Here is a 12,990-nt window from a genome sequence, read left to right as displayed (position 1 = left end):
AATCTTTGAAAACAATAAAGAAAGAAAGATAGCAAACAAAGTAAGACAGAAGAATTACCATGTGTATGAGCAGAGGTATTTTTTCCCGTAACACATTTATATATAAATCTCTTTTCCAAAAACTTGCAACATTTCTCAGCTGCTCAGTCTGTCTCCTGGGTAACGTGACACCTCACAAGAGCTGCCTTGTGCCTCTGCTCTTCAGTGGCACACGAGCCTTGGGAACTCTATTGAAACTCTCCTCGAAATCAAAAGTATTTCTAATTTGTTGAAGGTGAGGAGAGCTTGGGTACCACATCCTTCTCTCTTTGCCCCTCTCCATCTTCACACAGCTTGTGAAAATAAAAGGCTCTGAGTAGCAATAGCTTCATTAAACCAGGCGGTTTGTGCCGTGGTCCCTTCAGGCACACTGACTTTTTCTATAGGGCTGTGAAAAGCTCCTAAGAATTCAGATCAGCAAAGAGATAGTAAATAGGCTTAGGTTTGCTGTAAAAGGGCTTGGACTTGCAGTGTCAAATGTTTAGAGCTCCACAAATTAAAAATAACATTGGAAAACACTGGCTTGGCTAAAATAACCTGACCAAGATTCTCTGCCGTCAGCACAGCATCTACAGGATGAGATCTCACGGCTTACGCTGGAAGGTGTGTCTGACGGCTCAGACCCCGTAATTCAATTAAATCCATGGGGCAATGGTTCTGACCGTAACGAAGAAATGGCTCTCAAACATTTTCTGCTGCTTGCACTTTAGGAATATCTATTTTATCATGTCTACATTTTTCCCCGAAATAAGGAGACAATGCTTTCTGTGTCTCCTTCCTCAGACACCACTGCTCTCCCAGGGCCCTCTCAAGCACCAAGGCCAGAAACCAAGTCCAGGAATTGTAGGTTGCAGTTGATCTAAAATTGGTGACTTGTCAATTTTAATAGTTTCAATTTCCCCACTGTCTGCTTGGGTTACACACATAAAACTTTGAAATAATACGCCTTCTCTCCCCACATAGAAAACCACTGTGTTTCCCTGTCCTCCTTACAGTGTGTGACCTTTAGCTGCTCTTCCTTGCTTATCAAGTCAAGGAATTGATTCAGCTCTCAGCAGCTCCAACCACTGACTCTCCATTCACATCCCTCTAAAGGCCCCACCAGCTCCTTGCTTGGTTTAGAAAGATTTATACTCACATGCCCCTTCATATCCTTCCTCCTTAGGCTTTGATTTACCACCCCAGCTTCCTTATCGCTCTATAGCACTTCCTACATGTTTGTCTTTATAGCTTCTCATTTTCCCTCTTTGAAATCACCGATGAGTTTTGTTTCCTTAATGGCAGTGGGAAAAACCCCGCAAAGAGGCCTTTGCAAGGAACCGTGCAAACCTGAGCTCCAGCAGAACGTAAATGGCATTTTGCTTCTGACACTGGCCCTAAGCACAGGAAGGACTTCCAACCTGTATCAAACTTCCTTGGGCAGTTCTCAGACCTTTTACATTTCCTGTGCATTCATTAAAGGAAAGCTTTGTGCCTTCCACAAGGCATGAGGAAACACGACCTTTCTCACCTATTTTCTCAGTGCCTCCCTCCACAAAGAGCTGCTCCAACCCAGCACCGCTTTCCCTAGCACAGGCAGTGCCACAGCTGCAAATTTTGCTCTTCGTTTTTTCCTCTCCTGGGGTTTGTGATCAATTAGTTACACAGTTTGTGTTACCCCATTAAAGAAACGAGACTAATGGAAAAAATACAAGGTCATGCTTGAGAGGGGAATGGTTGGGGTGACCACCACCCTGAGGATTCCTGTTGGGATCTCCTGGAGTCGTGGATGCGCCAACCTGGAGGAAAACGGTGCATCAAATCCAACCACAAACCCCTCGCTCAGCTGCTGGTTGGCAGGACCTGAGGTTTGCGTTCCTGATCTTTTAACTCAGCCTTTGAAGCAATTTCCACATTTATTCTCCTGCTCCTAAATATTCCCCCTCTGCAGGGATTAAAGCTGGTAGTAAAATATCTCACAAATGTTTACGATCACAATTACACCTGTTCCTAGAAGAATTTCACAGTCAATTGAATCACATTATTCTCTTCATATTGACGTTTCCTGCCCTGGTATCCAGATTTCCCAACCATGTGAACCAAGTGAGAACCTTGTAGGTTATGATTTCAGAATATTCTTTACAGTGTTTTAAATGCCAATCCTGCCCAAATACAGACATACAAGTCAGGCAGATAACGTCTTTAGCTGAAAGACGTTTCCTGTGAACATTGCCTCTGTCAAGGACTGGGATGTGTACAGTCAAGAACTCAGGCCAGCTGCTATCAACGTGGCAGAATCCCGGATTACATCAATTTTACCCAAATTAAGGCATTTCTACTTTAGATCGCACAACTTTGATCCCTGTAGGAGGAATTTCAGTTACCAGTGTGAGTTAACACTGATCTGGGTATGACCAGTACTCAAGCATGCAAGATGCTGGGCAGAAAATCAGGGGAACATCTGAAGCTTTCTTTGGCATTTATTCAGCCTGAATTTCCCAACAGAAAAAAAAAAAGAGATCGTCATTTATGGGTGAAATTCCCCCATGACACAATAAGGCTCGCCTGTGAAACAGGAGTAGGGCACGCTCAGTCAGGCCGTTTGGAAGTTGACTTTACAATGTCTGGCTAGAAGCAGGAATAGGAAAAAGAGCCACAATCCTACACTGCAGGTTGTTGAGAGTCCCCTGCTCCCACCAAAATCACCCGGAGATCCCAGGTGCTGCAAGGAACGGAGAGTTTCAATCTGTAAAATGTTCCTGGACTCAGTTCAATTTTATGTAAGATCACTGCAATCAGCCCCTTCTCTCCTCTAACACACTCGGTCAAGCAGCAGCAAAACTGTATCCACATTCGCTCAGAAATCATCTTGAAATGCCTTCACGCAAAGGGAAATAGTCTCACATCCTGCACACCACGTTTCACATGGGAACATCTTTCAGGTTTCCAATGGAGAAAATTTTTTCCAATAGGAAACATCAAGTCCTATAGTAAAGGCTAACCTAAGTTAGTATTTATATTCACAAGGGTACCCTCCCACCTTCGAATGCCCACGGAATAAATATGGATGATAAAAGATTATACAGTCAAACTGCATGAAGGAGCTGACAGCAAAGGCACTAAAACTCTTTGCCAAGGAGACTGGGATTCCACAGTTCTATCCTGCTCTAGTTATAAGGAAAACACAGCTTACGCCTTCCATTGGGACACAGTAACTTCCAGCAAAATGTTCAATAATTATAGCTTTGTCCTACAAGTCTAATTGCACAACAAGGTAAAAATAGATGCAAGACTAGCACTTTCAAAAAATGTACTGCAATGTCAAACAGAAGTGCCAAAAATCCCCACCGGCAGGCCTTGGTCTGGCAGAGCCCCACATCTGGTCACTCTGCTTTTTCACACATTTGGAACAGCTTCTCTAAAATCAGTGAAGCCCCCCATGGCAGGCAAGGGACTTCTGTGGGATCAGGGGACTCCTTGACTTGCTCTACCGGTGGAAAATTAGGTCTGTTCACTCCTGTGTAACCTCTTTCAAAGAATATTGAATTACCTACAAGTTACTAAAATTAGACTAACAAATAAACTACTTTGTAGCCGAGCTGATAAAATGTGACTGTTTACATATGATTTAATGCTAGAACTAAGATTAAAGACTACTTCAAACAGAGCCTTTGCCCAATATGTCATATAAAACTGTTTGGTTTCAGCAGAGCTGAGAATGACTTTAACAACCCTGTTAATCAGAGATTAAGAATAGAAAAGATCCTATTTGGCACCAGGTGTGCCATGAATAACAACTGGGGATGCTGGGGAGCTGCAGAAAGGCCAAGGCCAAGCTCTGGGCGCTGGAGCGGTGCCACGTCCAAGTGCAGCTGCCTGGACATACAGGGCAAAGCAGCACTGGTGCTTCCACACAAAATTTCCTAAATACGTGTTTTCTAGCCCTAGTGGAGTCCCCTCCCTTTTTGATGGTTTTTGTCATTGATGAAACAAGGCATGAGGCTGATGTTCCTCAGATCACCTTTCCCTCAGCAAGAGCAGCACACGCGTTTCTTTAAACACACGCTTCAGTCCTTGTCCACCTCTGGGCTGTGTGCGCTCAGTGTGGTGTGTTCCCCTGGGCTGGGCTCAGGGTTAGGGCATCTGGTCACTTCTCACAACAGCCACCGCCCACCAACATCTCACCTGGACGTTCCCGTACCTCTGGTATGGCCACCTTCAGCTCTCCTTCCCAAAAGCATTCTTCTGCTGGGATGGGAAACCAGCCGCTCTCAGTTCATGCAGTGTCTGGTCCATGAGAGGCTTGTAGGCACCATCACTGAACCAGATGTGGTGTAGAAGTGCTGGAGCAGGCGGAAGGTCCAGGCCTGCAAGACCCTGAGCGAAAGCCCCACAAAGTCCTTTCTACTCATCCAAGGCAGAGTGCCAGCACCATAGGCTCTCCCGGCCCCACCAACCTGTACAGGGACAGAGGAGAAAATCTGCTTTCACATTAAATGTATCTAATAATAATTTAAAGCACAACTGTAAAGGCTTTGCCTGAGCAGCCCTCCTCATCTTCACCTCCCATAAAGCCCCAAGGTCCCCAATATGGATCAGAGGCACTTGGCACATCAGAACAGCCTGGTTACAATGGTTGCCCCACGGACAGGCACTGAGCAATAACAAGCTTTCCCACCAGCGATCCACTAGACAGACTTTACAAGCTCATCTTCCAGGTTTTAGTTCTTGCTCTGCAAAAACAAGGTCCGTATGGGTGGCACAGGGTACGTTACGGTGGTGCCCAAGTATGGAGCTTGCATTGCCACCTGTAGCTCATTTCCAGTACACACACAACAGCAAAGCCAGCACAGCTAACCTGAGCACTTAAGAGTGAATTATCTCCCAGTTGTTTGTTGTAGGAAAGACAGAAAAAATAGACATTGAAGAGCTGTTTGCCGTAAGTATCGTAAAGGTAAAAAGCAGAAGAGAAGATCTGGAACCCTTCCTTCTGCTATGCAGAAGATAAGTTGTGATGCAGCATGAAAGTCCTTCTGAGTTTTTCCCAGTTCCCATTACCACAGTGCCCAAATATCCCATTGTGAAACAAAGTCTCCCCCAGCGAGGTGCAGTGCCAATGCACAAGAAACATCAGGGGGTTTACAAAAGAGAAGAGCAATCCTGGCGCCTGATATTCGGAAAACGCTGTGCAGTCGACCTTTGAAAAGCAATTCTGAAATCCCTCTCATCAAAACAGATGCTCCTAAAATCACTTCTCATATTTTATAATGTTGGTCAGATCTCTACCCTCACAGTTTTGCAGTGGAATTCAAGTTTATGATCCATACTCCATAGCCTTTAATTGTTGCAATTCAATGCATGCTTAAGACCCAGGCAATTGCATAGAGCATGCACAGAATTCTCTTCCCACTTATACTGCATGTGTTTTACATTGTTTAGCTTTTATTGCATATTCCATGCTATTAATGCCTTGTGTTTCTACAGCATCTCCCAGGTGAAGGGCTTGATTCACTTTAGAAATGTAAATGAAGCTGAAGAATATCACCAAGACTGGCAGAACCCCCTGTTGTGTAACTACTCTGACAACTTCAAGTTGTCTTTTAACTACCGAGTGGTGCCTTTCTGCTCTTGCATGAAGCCCGTGTTCCGCAAAGGCTGCCAGGCTGGTGCAGGACCAGACTCGTTTACCCCGCAGCTCCTCTGGCAGGTGCTGGGTAAGTGACTCTGAGGTTTCTACCCTTTTCATAGCATAGAACCAGGCCCTGCACGTACCCATTTCCTTGGGAAGCTCTGGGAAGGGGCAGAGCTGAAAAATCCGTTGCTGTGCAGCCAGCCCTGACCAGCTCTTCTTCCCCTGCAGGTCCAGGGGGCTCAGCCAGAGAGCCCAGAGCACCAGTCAGTGCCAGAGCAAAAGGGAATTCTCGTGAAGGTGCTGTGAAAAAGTGAGAGTCTGGGAGCCAGGACCGAGCGTGCTGACAGTGATATCTTATTTGCACAGAGATGCCATGTGCTCAGGTTTTCCTGAATCCTTTTTTCTTCTTGTACAAATTATGCCTGGCAGAAGCAGAGGACTTCATACATTCGCCTAGGATTCCCGAATATCCAGCAGCCAGGTTGGGAGTAGCAACTGCGGGACTTCTGGCAATCCTTGATTTGTCACATACACCAGGATCAACTCTACAACACATGTGGCCTTGGAGATTTGAACTGCTTGGTGAGTCTACAATACACCCAGTGTCTGAGATCACCGCGCATGCGTGGACCAACTGCACAGAACGCGCACACCGCATGCTTCCCGCAAATGCTGTATTCACTGCACCAATAAACAGATTTCTGCAAGACTAATTACCTCAACTTGACTTTTAGCAAGTCTTCTTGTACCTCAGCGTGTCAGTGGGATGCTGTCATACATCTACAAAGTTTTGCAAACCCTAGGACAGATTTCAGTTCAGTTGAATTAAAAAGGTCACCCAAGAGCAGCACAATCACACAACCAACTCAATCACACAAGGTGTCTGTCAGATCTCAGTCCTGTGTGTTGTTCTCAAATACGGCTCTCTGGATTCTGATTGGGCCCTCACACGTCTGGCTGTGCCCCCGGTACTCTGACATATGTTCAGCTTGGGTTAAATTTGACTTCTCGTTGTGTTACACAACTGAGCTTTACTCAGTGTTATCTTTTGATTGACTCCTCCACTATTCCCCTCCCAACGTGTTTATCTGAGGCCAATGACAGCCAGCAAATACTTACTAGAACTCTTGTCTCTGGCAGCGCATTCTGGCAGTAAGTGTTTTCAGGCAGTTTGAGAAGTGGGTGTCACTTACATTAGCTCGCTCTCAAATCTTGACTCACCCTTCACGCATATAATCCCTCCTGCAAATTCTAGGCCATGGATTTTAATAGAGTTTCCAAAGTAGGTGTGAGGGCCGCTGGCTGTGCTAATTTAGTTCCTATTGATTTATCTTGTCTCCTTTCGCGGCAGCAAATTGTAAATGCTTCCTTTGCTTCACTCAGTGTTTGCTCCCTGCATGACAAGTCTCTAGCATTGATGGAATGTGTTAGTGAAAAGTGCCTTGATGTCTGTTTTCAGTATCGCGGAGACAAAGCCATCATCCAGTGACAGTCCCGCTCCAGCAGAGCTGCCTCATTCAACCTCTGCCTGTTTACTCAGAGAGGAAAGCTGGGCCCCGTGACATGAAGGCTCCATAGTAAAGGACACAAACCAATCTCCACAAGAGATAAAATAAACCCATTTTCAGGACTGGAGGTAAAACTAAACTACCAACCCATGGCAGCCTTTTCCATCCCCCATGGCAGAGGCTAAGGTGGTTACAACCATGAATTTCTTTCTTAAAAATCAAATCAGCTGTTGCGGGCTCCTTTTGGTCAGCAGTAGAATGCACCCCCCAGCGAGAAGTTAGAAGTTGCTAAAACCTCTAGTTCTTGTTTTGTCCCTAGTTGAGCTCCTATTTCTACAACCAGATGAGTGGTGAAAGGAGAGCCTGACACTCAGGTTCACGCTGAGCCACCACCTTCCTCCGAGGCTTTGATCGAGACCTTCCAGGTAACACTCCTGGTGAGCTGGCACCGAGTACTCATATATTTATTCCCTGCAGACCTCTGTGTGGCAGCTGGGGGCAACTCTGGCCAGTGCAGAAAGGAAGCAGTGGCAGTCGTGAAAGTGTGTCCTGCGTGTGTCCAGCAGCCCGGGTGTCCCTGCAGAAGCTGAGGACGTCACACCAGGACCCTGTGGCCCATCTACTGGCTTGAGTGACAGAACTCGACTGGCAGGAACGTGGCCAGAAGCTGGGGAGCACATGGAAGAACAGGATCTCCCTCTTCCAGCAGCACCAACCGTAATGTGGCTCAAACCACATCAAGAAATCACGCTTGAATTCCTGTTCTCACAAGTCCAAACCTGCTCAGGGCTGCAGAGGACCCCGAGTGTCGAATCTGCTCTCAGTGCAGGGGCCAAGCCGTGGAAGTCCATGGTACAGCAATGTGATTCAGGAAAACTGACACTTCATTAGTGTGAGAAAAGGCATCTCAATCTCGCCTTTCAGATGCTCGTTTAATTAGGTCTTGATCCAGTCCTGAGCTGGCTCTGCCTCACAGGAGAAAGCACCGTGTTCCAGTTGCTCTTAGTTCTCACTCACGACTTGGGTACTAACCACACATTTTTTGCAAATATAGCATGAAGTATCCCCTCTAGGGAAGGGGACATTTAGATGAAGCCTACAAAGACCATACATTTTCTTTTTGGTTATAATTATGTATTACATTAGTGTTGGTTTTTAATGAACAAAACTAGTGACTTCATCTTTATAATTACACATTTTAAAAAAGAAAAAGAAAAAGTTGTTATAGATGTCTTTTGCAATATGGTTCCTCTGCCTCCTTCACGGGAGTCCCAGCATGTGCCTCTGATACAGATACGCTGGGACTGGCATTTGCCAGACTCGAATCCACAACCTCTGCCTGTGCCAGCAGTGAATTACAGAGCTGCTGTCTGAAATGACTGGATTCCGCGGCAAGGACAGCCATCGTTTGAAAGGCTGAGAAATAAATATATCATAAATCAGCATATGGGGATTTTATTTACAAAGATCTAATCAAATTTCGTTCTGTAATTTCAGTATGCAGTATACACACACAGTGTATATTTTTTCTTTCTCTTTGGCCATAAATATACCTTATAATTCTCTGCCTCCATAATGCGCCTGGTTTTTGTGCTGGTAAAGTAACATCTTAGCCTTTTGTAGTCTGTTACAGTGCACTATAGAATTTTTATGGTATGTTACAGTCTGGTTTGGAGATCATCCAACAAAGCGATCTGCTTCTTTTAAAAAATAACATCAAATACTGTATTTTTCATAACGTGTATAAAGCTATACAGAAATCCAAGCACGGAAAATAAGCACAGCACTGCCAACACCAAGCACTTAGCAGTCATGTCCTAGGCCACAAAATCATGAGTTTGCCTTACAAATCTTGATATTTCAAAGAAACATAATTTTGGGTTTCCTCTATTTGCCCTTCTTCCTTTTAAAACTCTTTGGTTGTTTTCAAGTTATTCTGTACAATCCCAAAAGTTCTCAATTTACCTTCAGCTTTCCGAATGCTGAAACTTTCACGTCATTACAGGACATGGGGAACCAGAGCTTTGAAAAACAACTGTAACAAAATCTGTGGTAAAATAGCAAAAGCTGGTGCTGCTGCAGGCTGAAATCCACTACCTGGCATAGGGCTGACGCATCCCCAGCCCCGCCAGCCCTCACCGCTGAGATGTCAGGGAAACGAGCAGGAGCTCAGTCTGCCCTCAGCACGGGCAGCACTTGATGGGCTGTGCTTCCTTTTGAAAACTCCAACTTTTCAGCTCACTGCTTGGCAGGCTCTCTGTTCCCAAACCAAATTGCATCCCCAGCCTGAAAAGAGTATTTCAAAAATAATAATAAAATACTTGCTTCAACCTGAAATATTATTTCCTTTAGCAGAGTTTTGGATTTTTTTTTTTTTCCCAGGAAACACTAGGAAAAAGGCATTATTGATCAATCCAAAGCAGGCACTGCTTCCCCCTGCAGTTTTTCTGCACAACTCTTACTCTGAGAGTTGCCATGGCTCATGGTGCAGATCCCTGTGCTGGCTCAGCTCACACAGACAAACACATCCCTGCACTTGCTGGGACAGAATCAGAGCTGCACAGGGGGATTTTGTGCTGTTGTGGGTTTGTATAGAAGCGTCCCATGGAGTTACATCACCTCTACAGGAGACTTCTTAGTTATTGTGTTTGTTAAAGGACAGAAAGAGGCAACATACCCTCTGCAGCAGCGGCTCCTGCGGGGACAGCAGCTTGTGAAGGGCTGGGCTGGATTCCCATCCAACATCTGCACCCGCATCTTTGAAGTTCACAGGATGGGCCTGGGTATGGAACTCTCGGGCTTCCCTGGTGAAACAAAAGCATTTCATTGTAGTCAACAGGGCCAGACAAACAAGCATTAAACGGTTGCTCATCTGCCATCTTCAGCTCAACTCCAGGCAGGACTCAAAAGCAATGCACTAACACACTCGGGTGCCAAGTCCTGCGTCTTGGCTCTGCCCGAAGTGCACTGAGCCAGTTTTCATGGATGCTAAAATACTAAATCCTGTGCAGAGCAGGGCACGTTGCTCGAAAGGCAAGGCTGTTTTCAGTTTTCTGAGACACTCTTGAATTCATTTTAACACCAAGATTTCAGCATGAGATCTTTTTTCCCTTCTGCCTTTCATGATTTACCAGAGATGGGAAATGGATTCCGGTCCATCTCACCCTCTCACCACTGCCAGGGCCAATGCAAAGGAAAGGGATGGGGAGACCCAAACCTGCAGTCCTTGTACCCTTCAGTGCTGGGGTCATGGGAAGGCTTTCTAGAAAGAGACTGTACATTCATCCTAATTCAGATAAAAGGGCCAACTCTGAACTAATTTCAGGGCTCTCTATCCCTTTCACTTTGCTGCTGGTTTTGGTTTTCCTTCTGTGCACAGGGTCGCAGCCACAGATGGAACCTTCACGTGTTCCAGTACATCCCTCCTGGCACCCACCCACCAGTGTGTGCCTGTCACACGCGTCCCCAGCCAAGTGTCCCATGCAGGAGTGTGCCAGATCACACCCAAGCGCAGCTCGTGTCACTCTGCAGCTCATTGCTACTCGGAAGTGGCCTTGGTGAGCAAGGCAGTGGTGCCTTCACCAAAGCATCCACTATAGTTAAAGACTAGGCATCTGGAAGCCGATTTTACCGTCCAGTGTCAAATGCTCAAGAGCCAGTCATGCAAACACTGCACAGGAGGAGCCCTTCCTCTCACAGCACATGCAGGCGCACCTGGCTCCAAGCACAGATCCATTTTCAGATTACTTGTTACAAGGTATGTTAATTAAAGGGCATCTTTCACTCTGGCATTCATTGCCAGTAGATGGGCTGCATGCAGCAGAGATATGCTCTCAGTGTTGACATGTAAGGGGAGCATCACTTCAGCAGTGATAGGAAGGTGTTGATGGGATAAAGCCCACCCTCCCAGCAGCTCCGTCTCTGCAATCCTAGCAGGCCATGAGCCAGCCGGGTGGTTGTCTCCTCTGCTCTGCAGTCCCAGCATTAACACTAAGCAAGTGCATGAAGACATCAGCGGGACTGCAAAGACCTCACGCTGTGCTGGGTGCTGTTCATAAGGCAAAAGGCAGACCTCGTGTTAAAGCTAACCAGCAAAACACAGCTGGGGAAAGAGAGGTGCAGGGTCAGATCCATTTTAGATGCCCAGTTCCTACTGACAAATGACCTGGAGTTTGAAGGAGGCACATCCACCTGCAAACGCGGGGCCTTGGTGCCGTTGTGGTGTGTTTCACGCTGACCTCCCTGAGATCACACAGCGGGGTGCAGCAGATCAGGGAACACCAGGTCAGTTCCCTCATCCTCTTCACCAAATTACACTGGTGTGAACCGGACAGGTTCACCCTGGCGAGGCAGAGGTGGGGTGTAGCACTGCAGCACCTAATGGCACAGCTCCATGTCCGTGGCCATCACAAGGGACCCCGCAGGACACTGTGCCCTGTTCCCATCATCTGACAAGGGCCTTTTGCTCCAGGGGAAAAATAAAAAAGTAGCATGGTTCTCTGTGAATTTAAGTTGTTCCTTAAATATCTCCTTAAATCTACATCAGGTCACGCTGTGAGTCAGTTTGACACATAAAAGGGCTGTTTCGCAAAGCAGCGTTACGTGCCATACAGATGTGATCAATCACTCAAAGCAAATAACCAGCTCCAACAACCACTCAGTTCCAGCAAGGGCAAACGTCACCCCTGTGCCAGCAGCACCCACATGGTGCAGATCACAGGATCTTGTGAGAGATGGGCCTTGTGAACGTGATCCTAATGCCACGTCCCCAAACGGAGTGTCCTGTGCAAGAATGATTTCTGTCCTAAAAAATCAAGGCAAGTTCTGCTCAACTTTCAGGCCAAAGCAGCTCCCATGTTCACAGGGAGGCTGCAAGGCTCCAGAAGCCTTCCTAATATTTACCTGTGCTCATGGGGCACTCACAAAGTCACGACATTCATTTGTACATGACAGCTAAAGAGCCTGAGAAGGCTGCAGGTCCACTGGCATCGTCCAAGCAGTTGTGCCATAGCATGCAGAGTGGATAAGGGAGCAGATTGGGGCCAACAGGAAGAACCGTTCAGGAATGCCTTGCTGAAATAGCCCCTGAACTCTATGAGGATTTTGTAAGCAGCACTATAAACGGTTTTCTACTAGGTTTTAGCCCTCAGCTTGCCCAGCCAAACCCACAAGTAAAACTGCTGGAAAAACAGAGAAAATAGCAACACAAAGTGCCACAAACCCCCCGAGAGGAGAAATTCTTCATCTGTGTCCAGGCAAAGACTGAGTGCAGCTGTGATGGCAGAGGCTCCTGCAGCCTGTTCTGCCAGGTGAGCAGGGCAGTCCCCGTGGATTCTGTCCTGCAGGGCCGGGGTGCAGTGGTGGTCGGGCAGGCTGGGGACAGCCCCATCTGCCCTGGGGACAGGCAGGGAGGTGCCTTCAGATCAAGGCTTGTTTCTGCAAACTCCTCCTGTGCTGCATGGACCGTGTCCAGGTCCCAGTTAAGGGTGGGAGCCTTAGGTCAGGGATCAGAGCTGATTGGGGTGGGTGGGACACAAACCTCCAAAGGTATTTCCAGCATTGCACCAGCCGGCATTGGCCTTTTTTTCCCAATATGTGAGAGGTTCGACTTGTATCCTCATAACCTCTGCTCCAAACAAAGCGGCAAAATCATTAAGTAAGACAAAAGCAAATACAAAAATCTGGATGGTGCAAGAGCCCATGTGTGGGGAAAATACACTATTGACCCAATAGGGCAGGGAGCAAAAATTGCAGCTAAAATCGTAGCTTGGCAGAGCATGGATCAGCCTGGCCCATGGAAAGACATTTAGACCCCTGTGCCACAAAAGTCCT

The 12,990-nt window shown here is 46.7% G+C and overlaps 2 long non-coding RNA genes across 13 annotated transcripts in view; one reads left to right on the top strand and one right to left on the bottom strand.

Annotated features, from left to right (window-relative positions):
- Positions 1–12,510, bottom strand: part of LOC136109713 (uncharacterized) — a 40,991-nt gene extending 28,481 nt beyond the window's left edge. For 11 of the 12 annotated variants that reach the window (XR_011741868.1, XR_011741865.1, XR_011741867.1 and 8 more), the window contains exons 1-3: positions 12,380–12,510; positions 9,836–9,962; positions 4,220–4,475 (exon numbers count right to left, since the gene is read on the bottom strand). This is a non-coding gene — a long non-coding RNA (uncharacterized lncRNA). Of the gene's footprint in view, positions 1–4,203; positions 4,476–9,835; positions 9,963–12,379 lie in introns of all 12 variants that reach the window. The other variant, XR_011741860.1, reaches the window with a different exon arrangement.
- LOC139829351 (uncharacterized) lies at positions 5,192–8,734 on the top strand. The gene is made up of 3 exons (XR_011741794.1): positions 5,192–5,732; positions 5,879–6,232; positions 7,110–8,734. It is a non-coding gene; the product is annotated as an uncharacterized lncRNA (long non-coding RNA).
- Positions 12,511–12,990: the final 480 nt, after the last annotated feature.

This window comes from Patagioenas fasciata, chromosome 18 (assembly GCF_037038585.1).
Source record: "Patagioenas fasciata isolate bPatFas1 chromosome 18, bPatFas1.hap1, whole genome shotgun sequence".
Lineage (NCBI taxonomy): Eukaryota > Metazoa > Chordata > Aves > Columbiformes > Columbidae > Patagioenas > Patagioenas fasciata.
Note: the sequence above shows the minus strand (reverse complement) of the source record. Positions and strands in the feature narration are given on the sequence as shown.